At 44.4% G+C, this 14542-nt stretch overlaps 1 protein-coding gene across 1 annotated transcript in view; it reads right to left on the bottom strand.

The window, feature by feature from the left end:
- LOC139272787 (oocyte zinc finger protein XlCOF6.1-like) overlaps nucleotides 1-4521 on the bottom strand; it is a 32879-nt gene extending 28358 nt beyond the window's left edge. Inside the window, exon 1 of the mRNA XM_070888899.1 lies at nucleotides 4459-4521. The gene's annotated coding sequence lies outside the window, so the exon portion shown is untranslated. The remainder of the gene's footprint in view (nucleotides 1-4458) is intronic.
- Nucleotides 4522-14542: the final 10021 nt, after the last annotated feature.

The following is a 14542-nucleotide window of genomic DNA, read 5'->3' as shown; positions in this document are numbered from 1 at the left end:
AATACACGACATCCATCGGTACACTTCTATCCACCATGCGCGATATATCCTCAAAGAATTCCAGTAAATTAGTTAAACATGATTTCCCCTTCATGAATCCATGTTGCATCTGCTTGATTGCACTATTCCTATCTAGATGTCCCGCTATTTCTTCCTTAATGATAGCTTCAAGCATTTTCCCCACTACAGATGTTAAACTAACCGGCCTATAATTACCTTCCTTTTGTCTGCCCCCTTTTTTAAACAGAGGCGTTACATTAGCTGCTTCCCAATCCGCTGGTACCTCCCCAGAGTCTAGAGAATTTTGGTAGATTATAACGAATGCATCTGCTCTCACTTCCGCCATCTCATTTAATACCTTAGGATGCATTTCATCAGGACCAGGGAACTTGTCTACCTTGAATCCCATTACCAGTCCAGCACTACCCCCTAGGTGATAGTGATTGTCTCAAAGTCTTCCCTTCCCACATTCCCGTGACCAGCAATTTTTGGCATGGTTTTTGTGTCTTCCACTGTGAAGACCGAAGCAAAATAATTGTTTAAGGTCTCAGCCATTTCCACATTTCCCATTATTAAATCCCCCTTCTCATCTTCTAAGGGATCAACATTTACTTTAGTCACTCTTTTCCGTTTTATATATCGGTAAATGCTTTTACTATCTGTTTTTATGTTTTGCGCAAGTTTACTTTCATAATCTATCTTTCCTTTCTTTATTGCTTTCTTAGTCATTCTTTGCTGTCGTTTAAAACTTTCCCAATCTTCTAGTTTCCCACTAACCTTGGCCACCTTATACGCATTGGTTTTTAATTTGATACTCTCCTTTATTTCCTTGGTTATCCATGGCTGGTTACCCTTCTCTTACCGCCCTTCTTTTTCACTGGAATATATTTTTGCTGAGCACGATGAAAGAGCTCCTTAAAAGTCCTCCACTGTTCCTCAATTGTGCCATCGTTTAGTCTGTGTTTCCAGTCTACTTTAGCCAACTCTGCCCTCATGCCACTGTAGTCCCCTTTGGTTAAGCATAGTACGCTCGTTTCTGACACAACTTCCTCACCCTCAATCTGTATTACAAATTCAACCATACAGTGATCACTCATTCCGAGAGGATCTTTTACTAGGAGATCGTTTATTATTCCTGTCTCATTACACAGGACCAGATCTAAGATAGCTTGCTCCCTTGGAGGTTCTGTAACATATTGTTCTAAGAAACAATCCCGTATGCATTCTATGAATTCCTCCTCAAGGCTACCCCGTGCGATTTGATTTGACCAATCGATATGTAGGTTAAAATCCCCCATGATTACTGCCGTTCCTTTTTCACATGCCTCCATTATTCCCTTGATTATTGCCTGCCCCACCATGAAGTTATTATTTGGGGGCCTATAAACTATGCCCACCAGTGACTTTTTCCCCTTACTATCTCTAATCTCCACCCACAATGATTCAACATTTTGTTCATTGGAGCCAATCTCGTCTCTCACAACTGCCCTGATATCTTCCTTTATTAACAGAGCTACCCCACCTCCTTTCCCTTCTTGTCTATCTTTCCGAATTGTCAGACACCCCTGCATGTTTAATTCCCAGTCTTGGCCACCCTGCAACCTCGTTTCTGTGATGGCCACCAAATCATACCCCTTTGTAATGATTTGTGCTGTCAACTCATTTACTATATTTTGAATGCTGCATGCGTTTAGGTAGAGTGTGTTAATACTAGTTTTTAAACCATGATTTTTAGTTTTGACCCCTCCTGCAGCCCCTTTATATTCATACATATTGTCCCTTCCTATCACCTTGTGGTTTACACTTACCCCAGTGCCACTCTGCTCTGTTGCCTCCTGCCTTTTGCATTCTTTCTTGGGGTCCTGTTCATCTGAGCTCTCACCCATTCTAACTAGCTCAGAGCCCTCTCCTGGGTTCCAAATACTCCTTGCATTGAGACACCGAGCTTTCATGCTTGCCTTTTTATTACACTTTGACCCTTTAGAATTTTGCTATACAGTGGCCCTTTTTGTTTTTAGCCTTGGGTTTCTCTGTCCTCCACTTTTACTCTTCTCCTTTCTATCTTTTGCTTTTGTCTCCATTTTGTTTCCCTCTGGTTCCCATCCCCCTGCCATATTAGTTTAACTCATCCACAATAGCACTAGCAAACACTCCCCCTTGGACATTGGTTCCGGTCCTGTCCAGGTGCAGACTGTCCGGTTCCCACCTCCCCCAGAACCGGTTCCAATGCCCCAGGAATTTTAATCCCTCCCTGCTGCACCACTGCTCAAGCCACGTATTCACCTGTCAGTCTATGGTATGTTAGTGTGGGGTCAAATCTGTACCTGTCAGGCTCTGGTATGAGAGTGTGGAGTTTAATCTGTACCTGTCAGTCTCTGGTATGTGAGTGTGGGGTATAATCTGTACCTGTTCGTCTCTGGTATGTGAGTGTGGCTTTAAACTGTATCTGTCAGTCTCTGGTAGGTGAGTGTGGGGTTTGATCTGTACCTGTCAGTCTCTGGTATGTGAGTGTGGAGTTTAATCTGTACCTGTCAGTCTCTGGTATGTGAGTGTGGGGTATAATCTGTACCTGTTCGTCTCTGGTATGTGAGTGTGGGGTATAATCTGTATCTGTCAGTCTCTGGTAGGTGAGTGTGGGGTATAATCTGTACCTGTCAGTTTCTGGTATGTTAGTGTGGGGTCCAATCTGTACCTGTCAGGCTCTGGTATGTGAATGTGGGGTATAATCTGTACCTGTCAGTTTCTGGTATGTGAGTGTGGGGTTTGATCTGTACCTGTCAGTCTTTGGTATGTGAGTGTGGGGTATAATCTGTACCTGTTTGTCTCTGGTATGTGAGCGTGGCTTTAAACTGTACCCGTCAGTCTCTGGTATGTGAATGTGGGTTATAATCTGTGCCTGTCAGTTTCTGGTATGTTAGTGTGGGGTATAATCTGTACCTGTCAGTGTCTGGTATGTGAGTGTGGGTATAATCTGTACCTGTCAGTCTCTGGTATGTGAATGTGTGGTATAATCTGTACTGTCAGTCTCTGGTATGTGAATGTGTGGTATAATCTGTATCTGTCAGTGTCTGGTATGCGAGTGTGGGTATAATCTGCACCTGTCAGTTTCTGGTATGTTAGTGTGGGGTCAAATCTGTACCTGTCAGTCTCTGGTATGCGAGTGTGGGGTATCATCTGTACCTGTCAGTTTCTGGTATGTGAATGTGGTGTATAATCTGTACCTGTCAGTCTATGGTATGTGAGTGTTGGGTATAATCTGTACCTGTTCGTCTCTGGTATGTGAGTGTGGCTTTAAACTGTATCTGTCAGTCTCTGGTAGGTGAGTGTGGGGTTTGATCTGTACCTGTCAGTCTCTGGTATGTGAGTGTGGAGTTTAATCTGTACCTGTCAGTCTCTGGTATGTGAGTGTGGGGTATAATCTGTACCTGTTCGTCTCTGGTATGTGAGTGTGGGGTATAATCTGTATCTGTCAGTCTATGGTATGTGAGTGTTGTATAATCTGTACTTGTCAGTCTCTGGTATGCGATTGTGGGCTATAATCTGTACCTGTCAGTTTCTGGTATGTGATTGTGGGGTATAACCTGTACCTATCAGTGTCTGATATGTGAGTGTGGGTATAATCTGTGCCTCTCAGTTTCTGCTATGTAAGTCTGGGTTTAATCTGTACCTATTTGTTCCTGCTATGTAATTGTATGTTTTAGACAGTACCTGTCAGTTCTTGCTATGTGGGTGTGGAATTCACTGTATCTGTCAGTCTCTGCTATGTGAACGTGAGAATCAATTTTACTTTTTACCTGTATTTCTCTATGTGTAAATGAAGATTTTGCCTTCTACCTGTTATTTTTCTGATGTGTGCGTGTGGGTTTTACTCTGCCCCTATCAGTTTCTGCGATGCAAGTAACAATTTTACTTACTGCCTTTCAATTTTCCGATATGGGATTTACACTTTACCTGTCACTCTCTGATATGCAAGTGCGGATTTTATTCTGTTACTGTCACTTTCATATATGTGGGTGTGTGTTGTATACTGTGTCAGTCTATGGTACGGGAATGGGGTTTTATTCTGCACCTGTCATCTTCTGGTATGTTCGGAGGGTTAAATACTGAATCCATCAGATTCTGAAACCTGAATATGGCTTTTGCTCTGTACCCATCAGCTTCTGATATGCGCGTGTGGTTTATACTATCTGTTTGACATTTTTTCTGATAGATGATTGTGTGTTTTATTCTCTACCTGCTAGTTTCTGGCAAGTGAGCGTGGGTGTTTAATGTACCTGTCAGTGTGATCTGTTTCAATGGTGAAACAGCATCTGATTCTATTGCTCCATGTGGCTATAAGATTCACAATGTAACTCTGCCACTTCGGATCACTGTGGGACTGACAGCTCCTGCTGCCTGTGATAATAGGATTGAGGCCAGTTCTGTGTCTCTGCGTTCTGTGAGTGATAATCTACTTACTGTGTGTGAGAAGGAGCTGTCTGCACTGTTCCTTGTGTTCCGGTGGAGGAAAAATCATATTTGTTCTGGCTGGTTAAAGAATTTTGCTCTGAGAATAATAATACGAGAACATTATTAGTTATAAGATATGGATGTGGGGGAGAATATGATGTAACTGAGGGAGTGACAATGTATCTCTCGATCACCAGCGACACGGTTCTGGAGAACTCAGCTCACCGAAATAATATAACCCGTCTTTAAAATATCTTCTCCCACACTCCTCTCCTGGTGCCTGCAATAGATGCACTTTGTGAAACTCCCCACATCCTCACTGCCAGGCTGTGTTTCAACTGCTCTCTGTCCAAGAACAACAGACACGGTGAGATTGGAACTGAATCAGGGACATTCACTGCTGATTTGTGGAAAGAAAGCAGCAATGATTTGAAACAGTGAGGTGATTTACTTTCTCTGTTACCTTACACTGTCCACACACAGCCCGAGAATGGTCTCTCCCTTCCCCCACTCTCTCCATGTTCCGGAACTAGTTCCTGCTCCACTCTGCCTCTTACACACAGTCCCCAACTCCCCCTGACCTCCCCACTTATTCTATGATCATGCCCTCTAGTTCTAGTCTCCCCCCATCAGTGGAAACATCCTCTTTGCATCCACCTTGCCATGGCAGGAGAGCTCGGACACATGTCGTGCTCCTTCTGCGCTATGTGGGAAGTCAGTAACGCTCCCAGTGTCCCTGATGACTACTTGTGCAGTAAGTGTATCCGCCTGCAGCACCTGACAGACCACATTGCGGCACTGGAGCTGCGGGGGGGGTTTGCTCTGGAGCATCCACGATGCTGAGGATGATGTGAATAGCACGATTAGTGAGTTGTCCACTCCGCAGGTAGAAGGTACACAGCTAGATAGGGGATGGGTGACCAACAGGAAGAGCAGTGGATGGAAGGTAGTGCAAGGGTCCCCTGCGGTCATCCCCCTGCAAAACAGATACACCGTTTTGGGTACTGTTGAGGGGGATGACTCATCAGGGGAGAGCAGCAGCAGCCAAGTTCATGGCACCGTGGGTGGCTCTGCTGCAGAGGAGGGCAGAAAAAGAATGGGAAAGCTATAGTGGTAGGGGATTCTATTGTAAGGCTGCAATCGAGACTCCAGGTTGGTATGTTGCCTCCCTGGTGCAAGGGTCAAGGTTGTCTCGGAGCGGGTGCAGAACATTTTGAAGAGGGAAGGTGAACAGCCAGTTGTCGTGGTGCATGTCGGTACCAACGATATAGGTAAAAAATGGGATGAGGTCCTACAAGACGAATTTAGGGAGCCAGGAGGTAAATTAAAAAGTAGTACCTCAAGGGTAGTCATCTCAGGATTGCTACCAGAGCCACATGCTAGTCAGAGTAGGAATCGCAGGATAGCTCAGATGAATATGTGGCTTGAGGAGTGGTGCAGAAGGAAGGGATTTAAATTCCTGGGACATTGGAACCAGTTCTGGGGGAGGTGGGACCAGTACAAACCGGATGGTCTGCACCTGGGCAGGATCGGAACCAATGTCCTAGGGGGAGTGTTTGCGAGTGCTGTTGGGGAGGAGTTAAACTAATATGGCAGGGGGATGGGAATCTATGCAGGGATACAGAGGGAAGTAGAATGGTGGCAGAAGCAAAGGATAGAAGGAAGAAAAGTAAAAGTGGAGGGCAGAGAAACCCAAGGCAACAAGCAAAAAGGGCCACATTACAGCAAAATTCTAAAAGGGACAAAATGTGTTAAAAAGACAAGCCTGAAGGTTCTGTGCCTCAATGCGAGGACTATTCGTCATCAGGTGGACGAATTAACTGCGCAGATAGCTGTTAACAGATATGATGTCACTGACATTACAGAGACGTGGCTCCAGGGTGACCAAGGCTGGCAACTCAACATCCAGGGGTATTCAACATTCAGGAAGGATAAACAGAAAGGAAAAGGAGGTGGGTGGCATTGCTGGTTAAGGAGGAAATTAATGCAATAGTAAGGAAGGACATTAACTTGGATGATATGGAATCTGTATGTATGGAGCTACGGATTACCAAAGGGCAGAAAACGCTAGTGGGAGTCATGTACCGATCACCAAACAGTAGTAGTGAGGTTGGGGACAGCATCAAAACAAGAAATTAGGGATGCGTGCAATAAAGGTACAGCAGTTATCATGGGTGACTTTAATCTACATATTGATTGGGCTAACCAAACTGGTAGCAATGCGGTGGAGGAGGATTTCCTGGAGTGTATTAGGGATGATTTTCCAGACCAATATGTCAAGGAACCAACTGCAAATGTAACGCCCCTATTTAAAAAGGAGGCAGACAAAAAAGCAGGAAACGAAAGACCAGTTAGCCTAACATCTGTAGTTGGGAAAATGTTATTGTCCATTATTAAAGAAGCAGCAGCAGGACATTTGGAAAAGCAAAATTCAGCATGTTTGACAAATATGCTGGAATTCTTCGAGGATGTAACAAACAGGGTGGATAAAGGGGAACCAGTAGATGTGGTGTATTTGGACTTCCAGAAGGCATTTGACAAGGTGCCACATAAAAGGTTACTGCATAAGATAAAAGCTCACTGGGTTGGGGGTAATATATTAGCATAGATAGAGGTTTGGCTCACTAACAGAAAATAGAGAGTCGGGATAAATGGTTCATTCTCTGGTTGGCAATCAGTAATGAGTGGGGTGCTGCAGGTATCAGTGTTCGGACCCCAACTATATACAACCCATATTAACGATTTGCAAGAAGGGACTGAGTGTAACGTAGCCAAGTTTGGTGACGATACAAAGATGGGAGGAAAAGCAATGTGTGAGGAGTACACAAAAACTCTGCAATAGGCGAAGTGAGTGGGCAAAATTTTGGTAGATGGATATATTGTTGGAAAGAGTGAGGTCATGCTCTTTGGCAGAAAAAAAATCGAAGAGCAAGTCATTATTTAAATGGAGAAAGATTGCAAAGTGCTGCATTACAGCGGGACCTGGGGGTACTAGTGCATGAAACACAAAAGCATAGTATGCAGGTACAGCAATTGATCAGGAAGGCCAATGGAATCTTAGCCTTTATTGCAAAGGGGATGGAGTATTAAAGGAGGGAAGTCTTGCTACAGCTATACAGAGTATTCGTGAGGCTACACCTGGAATACTGCATGCAGTTTTAGTTTCCATATTTATGAAAGGATATACTTGCTTTGGAGGCAGCTCAGAGAAGGTTCACTGAATGATTTTAGAAATGTTGGGGTTGACTTATGAGGATAGGTTGAGTAGGTTGAGCCTCTACTCATTGGAATTCAGAAGAATGAGAGGTGATCTTATCGAAATGTATAAGATTATGAGGGGGCTTGACAAACATAGAAATATAGAACATAGAAAATAGGTGCAGGAGTAGGCCATTCGGTCCTTCAAGCCTGTACCACCATTCAATAAAATCATGGCTGATCATTCACCTCAGTACCCCTTTCCTGCTTTCACTACATACCCCTTGATCCCTTTAGCCATAAGGGCCATATCTAATTCCCTCTTGGACATATCCAACGAACTGGCATCAACAACTCTCTGCGGTAGAGAATTCTACAGACTAACAACTCTGAGTGAAGAAGTTTCTCCTCATCTCAGTCCGAAATGGCTTACCCCTTATCCTTCGACTATGTCCCCTGGTTCTGGACTTCCCCAATAACGGGAACATTTTTCCTGCATCTAACCTGTCCAGTCCCATCAGAATTTTATATGTTTCTATAAGATCCCCTCTCATCCTTCTAAACTCCAGTGAATACAGACCCAGTCGATCCAGTCTCTCTACATATGTCAGTCCTGCCATCCCAGGAATTAGCCTGGTGAAGCTTCACTGCACTCCCTCAATAGCAAGAATCCTCAGATTAGGAGACCAAAACTGAACACAATATTCCAGGTGAGGCCTCACTCAGGCCCTGTACAACTGCAGTAAGACCTCCCTGCTCCTATACTCAAATCCCCTAGCTATGAAGGCCAGCATATCATTTGCCTTCTTCACCGCCTGCTGTACCTGCATGCCAACTTTCAATGACTGATGTACCATGACACCAGGTCTCGTTGCACCTCCCCTTTTCCTAATCTGCCACCATTCAGATAATATTCTGCCATCATTTTTTTGCCAACAAAGTGGATAACCTCATATGTATCCACATTATACTGCATCTGCCATGCCTTTGCCCACTCGCCTAACCTGTCCAGGTCACCCTGCAGCCTCTTAGCAACCTCCTTACAGCACCACCCAGCTCAGTGTCGTCTGCAAACTTGGAGATATTACACGCAATTCCTGCATCCAAATCATTAATGTATATTGTAAATAGCTGGGGTCGCAGCACTGAGCCCTGTGGCACCCCACTAGTCACTGCCTGCCATTCTAAAAAGAGCCCGTTTATCCCGACTCTATGTTTCCTGTCTGCCAACTAGTTCTCCATCCACATCAGTACATTACCCCCAATACCATGTGCCTTAATTTTGCACACCAATCTCTTGTGTGGGACCTTGTCAAAAGCCTTTTGAAAGTCCAAATACACCACATCCACTGGTTCTCCCTTGTCAACTCTACTCGTTAGATCCTCAAAAAATTCTGGAATATTTGTCAAGCATGATTTCCCTTTCATAAATCCATGCTGACTTGAACCGATCCCGTCACTGCTTTCCAAATGCGCTGCTATTTCATCTTTAATAATTGATTCCAACATTTTCCCCACTACTGATGTCAGGCTAACCGGTCTAAAATTACCTGTTTTCTCTCTCCCTCCTTTCTTAAAAAGTGGTGTTACATTAGCTACCATCCAGTCCATAGGAACTGATACAGAGTCGATAGACTGTTGGAAAATGATCACCAATGCATCCACTATTTCTAGGGCCACTTCCTTAAGTACTCTGGGATGCAGACTATCAGGCTCCGGGATTTATCGGCCTTCAATCACATCAATTTCACTTACATAATTTTCTGCCTAATAAGGATTTCCTTCAGTTCCTCGTTCTCACTGGACCCTCGGTCCCCTAGCATTTCCGGAAGGTTATTTGTGTCTTCCTTCGTGAAGACAGAACCAAAGTATTTGTTCAACTGGTCCGCCATTTCTTTGTCCCCCATTATAAATTCTCCTGAATCTGACTGCAAGGAACCTACGTTTGTCTTCACTAATCTTTTTCTCTTCACATATCTCTAAAAGCTTTTGCAGTCTTTTTATGTTCCCAGCAAGCTTCCTCTCATACTCTATTTTCCCCTTCCGAATTAAACCCTTTGTCGTCCTCTTTATAAAATTCTCTCAGTCCTCAGGTTTGCTGCTTTTTCTGGCCAATTTATATGCCTCTTCCTTGAATTTAACACTATCCTTAATTTCCCTTGTTAGCCACAATTAAGCCACCTACCCCGTTTTATTTTTACTCCAGACAGGGATGTGCAATTATTGAGCTTCATCCATGTGATTTTTAAATGTTTGCCATTGCCTATCCACCGTCAACCCTTTAAGTATCATTCGCCAGTCTATTCTAGCCAATTCACGTCTCATAGCATTGAAGTTACCTTTCCTTAAGTTCAGGATCCGAGTCTCTGAATTAACTGTGTCACTCTCCATCTTAATAAAGAATTCTACCTTATTATGGTCACTCTTTCCCAAGGGGCCTGGTACAACAAGATTGCTAATTAGTCCTTTCTCATTCCACATCACCCAGTCTAGGATGGCCATTATTAAGGAAACAGTAGTGGGACATTTAGCAAAGCATGATTCAATCAAGCAGAGTCAGCATGGCTTTATAAAAGGGGAATCACGTTTGACAAATTTGCTGGAGTTCTTTGAGGATGTAATGAGCAGGGTGGAAAGGGGGAACCAGTGGATGAGATGTATTTGGATTTCCAGAAGGCATTTGATAAGGTGCCACATAAGAGGTTACTGCACAAGATAAAAGTTCACGGGGTTGGGGGCAGTATATTAACATGGTTAAATAACAGAAAATAGAGAGTCGGGATAAGTGGGTCATTTTCCGGTTGGCAAACAGTGACTAGTGGGGTGCCACAGGGATCGGTGCTGGGTCTTCAACTATTTACAATCTATATTAATGACTTGGATGAAAGGACAGAGTTTAATGTAGCCAAGTTTGCTGATGATACAAAGATGGGTGGGAAAGCAAATTGTGAGGACACAAAATATCTTCAAAGGGATATAGACAGGCTAAATGAGTGGGCAAAAATTTGCCAAATATAGTATAATGTGGGAAAATGTGAGGTTATGCACTTTGGCAGAAATAATAGAAAAACTAATTTTAATTTAAATGGAGGAAAATTGCAAAGTGCTACAGTACAGAGAGACCTGGGGGTCTTTGTGCATAAAACACAAAGTTAGTATGCAGGTACAGCAAGTAAGCAGGAAGGCAAATGGAATGGTGGCCTTTATTGCAAGGGGGATAGAGTATAAACACAGAAAATTCCTGCTACATCTGTACAGGATATTGGTGAGGCCACATCTGGAGTACTGCGTACAGTTTTGATCTCCTTATTTCAGCAGGGATACACTTGCATTGGAGGCTGTTCAGAGTTTGATTCCGAAGATGAGGGGGTTGTCTTATGAAGATAGGTTGAGTAGGTTGAGCCTATACACATTGGAGTTCAGAAGAATCAGAGGTAATTTTGTTGAAACATATGATAACAAGGGGGCTCGAAAAGGTGGATGCAGAGAGGATATTTCCATTCATAGGGTAAACTAAAACTAGGGGGCACAGTCTCAGAATAAGGGGCCACCCATTTAAAACTGAGATGAGGAGAAATTTCTTCGCTCAGAGGGTTGCAAATCTATGGAATTCTCTGCCCAAGAGAGCTGTGGAGGCTGGGTCATTGAATATATTTAAGGTGTAGACAGATTTTTGAGCGATAAGGGAGTAAAGGGTTATGTGGAGCTGAATCCATGATCAGATCAGGCATGATGTTATTGAATGGCGGAACAGGCTCCAGGGGCCAAATGGCCTTCTCCTGCTCCTATTTCTTAGGGGATAATTTCCTGGAGTGCATAAGGGATGGTTTTCTAGACCAATATGTCGAGGAACCAACTAGGGGGGAGGCCATCTTAGACTGGGTGTTGTGTAATGAGAGAGGATTAATTAGCAATCTCATTGTGCGAGGCCCCTTGGGGAAGAGTGACCATAATATGGTGGAATTCTGCATTAGGATGGAGAATGAAACAGTTAATTCAGAGACCATGGTCCAGAACTTAAAGAAGGGTAACTTTGAAGGTATGAGGCATGAATTGGCTAAGATAGATTGGCTAATGATACTTAAGGGGCTGACTGTGGATGGGCAATGGCAGACATTTAGAGACCGCATGGATGAATTACAACAATTGTACATTCCTGTCTGGCGTAAAAATAAAAAAGGGAAGGTGGCTCAACCGTGGCTATCAAGGGAAATCAGGGATAGTATTAAAGCCAAGAAAATGGCATACAAATTGGCCAGAAATAGCAGCGAACCTGGGGACTGGGAGAAATTTAGAACTCAGCAGAGGAGGACAAAGGGTTTGATTAGGGCAGGGAAAATGGAGTACGAGAAGAAGCTTGCAGGGAACATTAAGGCGGATTGCAAAAGTTTCTATAGGTATGTAAAGAGAAAAAGGTTAGTAAAGACAAACGTAGGTCCCCTGCAGTCAGAATCAGGGGAAGTCATAACGGGGAACAAAGAAATGGCAGACCAATTGAACAAGTACTTTGGTTCAGTATTCACTAAGGAGGACACAAACAACCTTCCGGATATAAAAGGGGTCAGAGGGTCTAGTAAGGAGGAGGAACTGAGGGAAATCTTTATTAGTCGGGAAATTGTGTTGGGGAAATTGATGGGATTGAAGGCCGCTAAATCCCCAGGGCCTGATGGACTGCATCCCAGAGTACTTAAGGAGGTGGCTTTGGAAATAGCGGATGCATTGACAGTCATTTTCCAACATTCCATTGACTCTGGATCAGTTCCTATCGAGTGGAGGGTAGCCAATGTAACCCCACTTTTTAAAAAAGGAGGGAGAGAGAAAGCAGGGAATTATAGACCGGTCAGCCTGACCTCAGTAGTGGGTAAAATGATGGAATCAATTATTAAGGATGTCATAGCAGCGCATTTGGAAAATGGTGACATGATAGGTCCAAGTCAGCATGGATTTGTGAAAGGGAGATCATGCTTGACAAATCTTCTGGAATTTTTTGAGGATGTTTCCAATAAAGTGGACAAAGGAGTACCAGTTGATGTGGTATATTTGGACTTTCAGAAGGCTTTCGACAAGATCCCACACAGGAGATTAATGTGCAAAGTTAAAGCACATGGGATTGGGGGTAGTGTGCTGACGTGGATTGAGAACTGGTTGTCAGACAGGAAGCAAAGAGTAGGAGTAAATGGGTACTTTTCGGAATGGCAGGCAGTGACTAGTGGGGTACCGCAGGGTTCTGTGCTGGGGCCCCAGCTGTTTACATTGCACATTAATGATTTAGACGAGGGGATTAAATGTAGTATCTCCAAATTTGTGGATGACACTAAGTTGGGTGGCAGTGTGAGCTGCGAGGAGGATGCTATGAGGCTGCAGAGTGACTTGGATAGGTTAGGTGAGTGGGCAAATGCGTGGCAGATGAAGTATAATGTGGATAAATGTGAGGTTATCCACTTTGGTGGTAAAAACAGAGAGACAGACTATTATCTGAATGGTGACAGATTAGGAAAAGGGAAGGTGCAACGAGACCTGGGTGTCATGGTACATCAGTCATTGAAGGTTGGCATGCAGGTACAGCAGGCGGTTAAGAAAGCAAATGGCATGTTGGCCTTCATAGCGAGGGGATTTGAGTACAGGGACAGGGAGGTGTTGCTACAGTTGTACAGGGCCTTGGTGAGGCCACACCTGGAGTATTGTGTACAGTTTTGGTCTCCTAACTTGAGGAAAGACATTCTTGCTATTGACGGAGTGCAGCGAAGATTCACCAGACTGATTCCCGGGATGGTGGGACTGACCTATCAAGAAAGACTGGATCAACTGGGCTTGTATTCACTGGAGTTCAGAAGAGTGAGAGGGGACCTCATAGAAACGTTTAAAATTCTGACGGGTTTGGACAGGTTGGATGCAGGATGAATGTTCCAAATGTTGGGGAAGTCCAGAACCAGGGGTCACAGTCTAAGGATAAGGGGTAAGCCATTTAGGACCGAGATAAGAAGAAACTTCTTCACCCAGAGAGTGGTGAACCTGTGGAATTCTCTACCACAGGAAGTAGTTGAGGCCAATTCACTAAATATATTCAAAAGGGAGTTAGATGAAGTCCTTACTACTCGGGGGATCAAGGGGTATGGTGTGAAAGCAGGAAGGGGGTACTGAAGTTTCATGTTCAGCCATGAACTCATTGAATAGCGGTGCAGGCTAGAAGGGCTGAATGGCCTGCTCCTGCACCTATTTTCTATGTTTCTATCATAACGCTGGGACCGTATGTGGTGATTCTAACTCTGGGAGTGAACAGCTCTGGGACTTTCCTGTTACAATTGTCTGGGACGTAAACCGTAAGCTTAGCACGGAGCAGCGCCTTTAGGAGAGATGGTGAGAAGTCCGAGGTGTTGAGTGAGAATAAAATAATTAAGTTGTTGCTTTATGCAGGAGGACCGGTTGGAAACAGACACTGACGCTGCTCCTGCACCAAGATGGCCGCGCATGCGCTTTGCTGCTCACTGATTCAAGATGGTGGAGCGCTGAACTTGCCTTCCTGTACAAAGATGGCCGCTGTTACCCTGGGCCCGTGACCGGAGAAAGCCTCGAGGCTGCAGTCGCTGATATTCCGGTTATTATTCCAGGCTTCCAGCGGGCACCAGTTGTTTATGAAGCCTCCCCGGCTCCCCGCTGGTCCATTACTCCTCTCCGTGCAGCTGAAAATACGTCCTTTTGTGCAGCACATTTTGATTGTGACAACTCCACCATTACACGCACCGCGCATGCTCCAAACGCAACCTGGTCCTACGCCTGCGCATTGGGTCCCTGTAATCTGGGCTCAGCACATTATCCCCCGCGGGGAATGCTGGGTAAATGCGAAAGGCCACGTCAGTGAATGGAAGAGGATTTACTGGGATTGCATTGGGCACTG

Source organism: Pristiophorus japonicus, chromosome 9 (assembly GCF_044704955.1).
Source record: "Pristiophorus japonicus isolate sPriJap1 chromosome 9, sPriJap1.hap1, whole genome shotgun sequence".
Taxonomy (NCBI): domain Eukaryota; kingdom Metazoa; phylum Chordata; class Chondrichthyes; family Pristiophoridae; genus Pristiophorus; species Pristiophorus japonicus.
The sequence above is the reverse complement of the archived record's forward strand: the minus strand, read 5'-3'. Positions and strand labels throughout refer to the sequence as shown.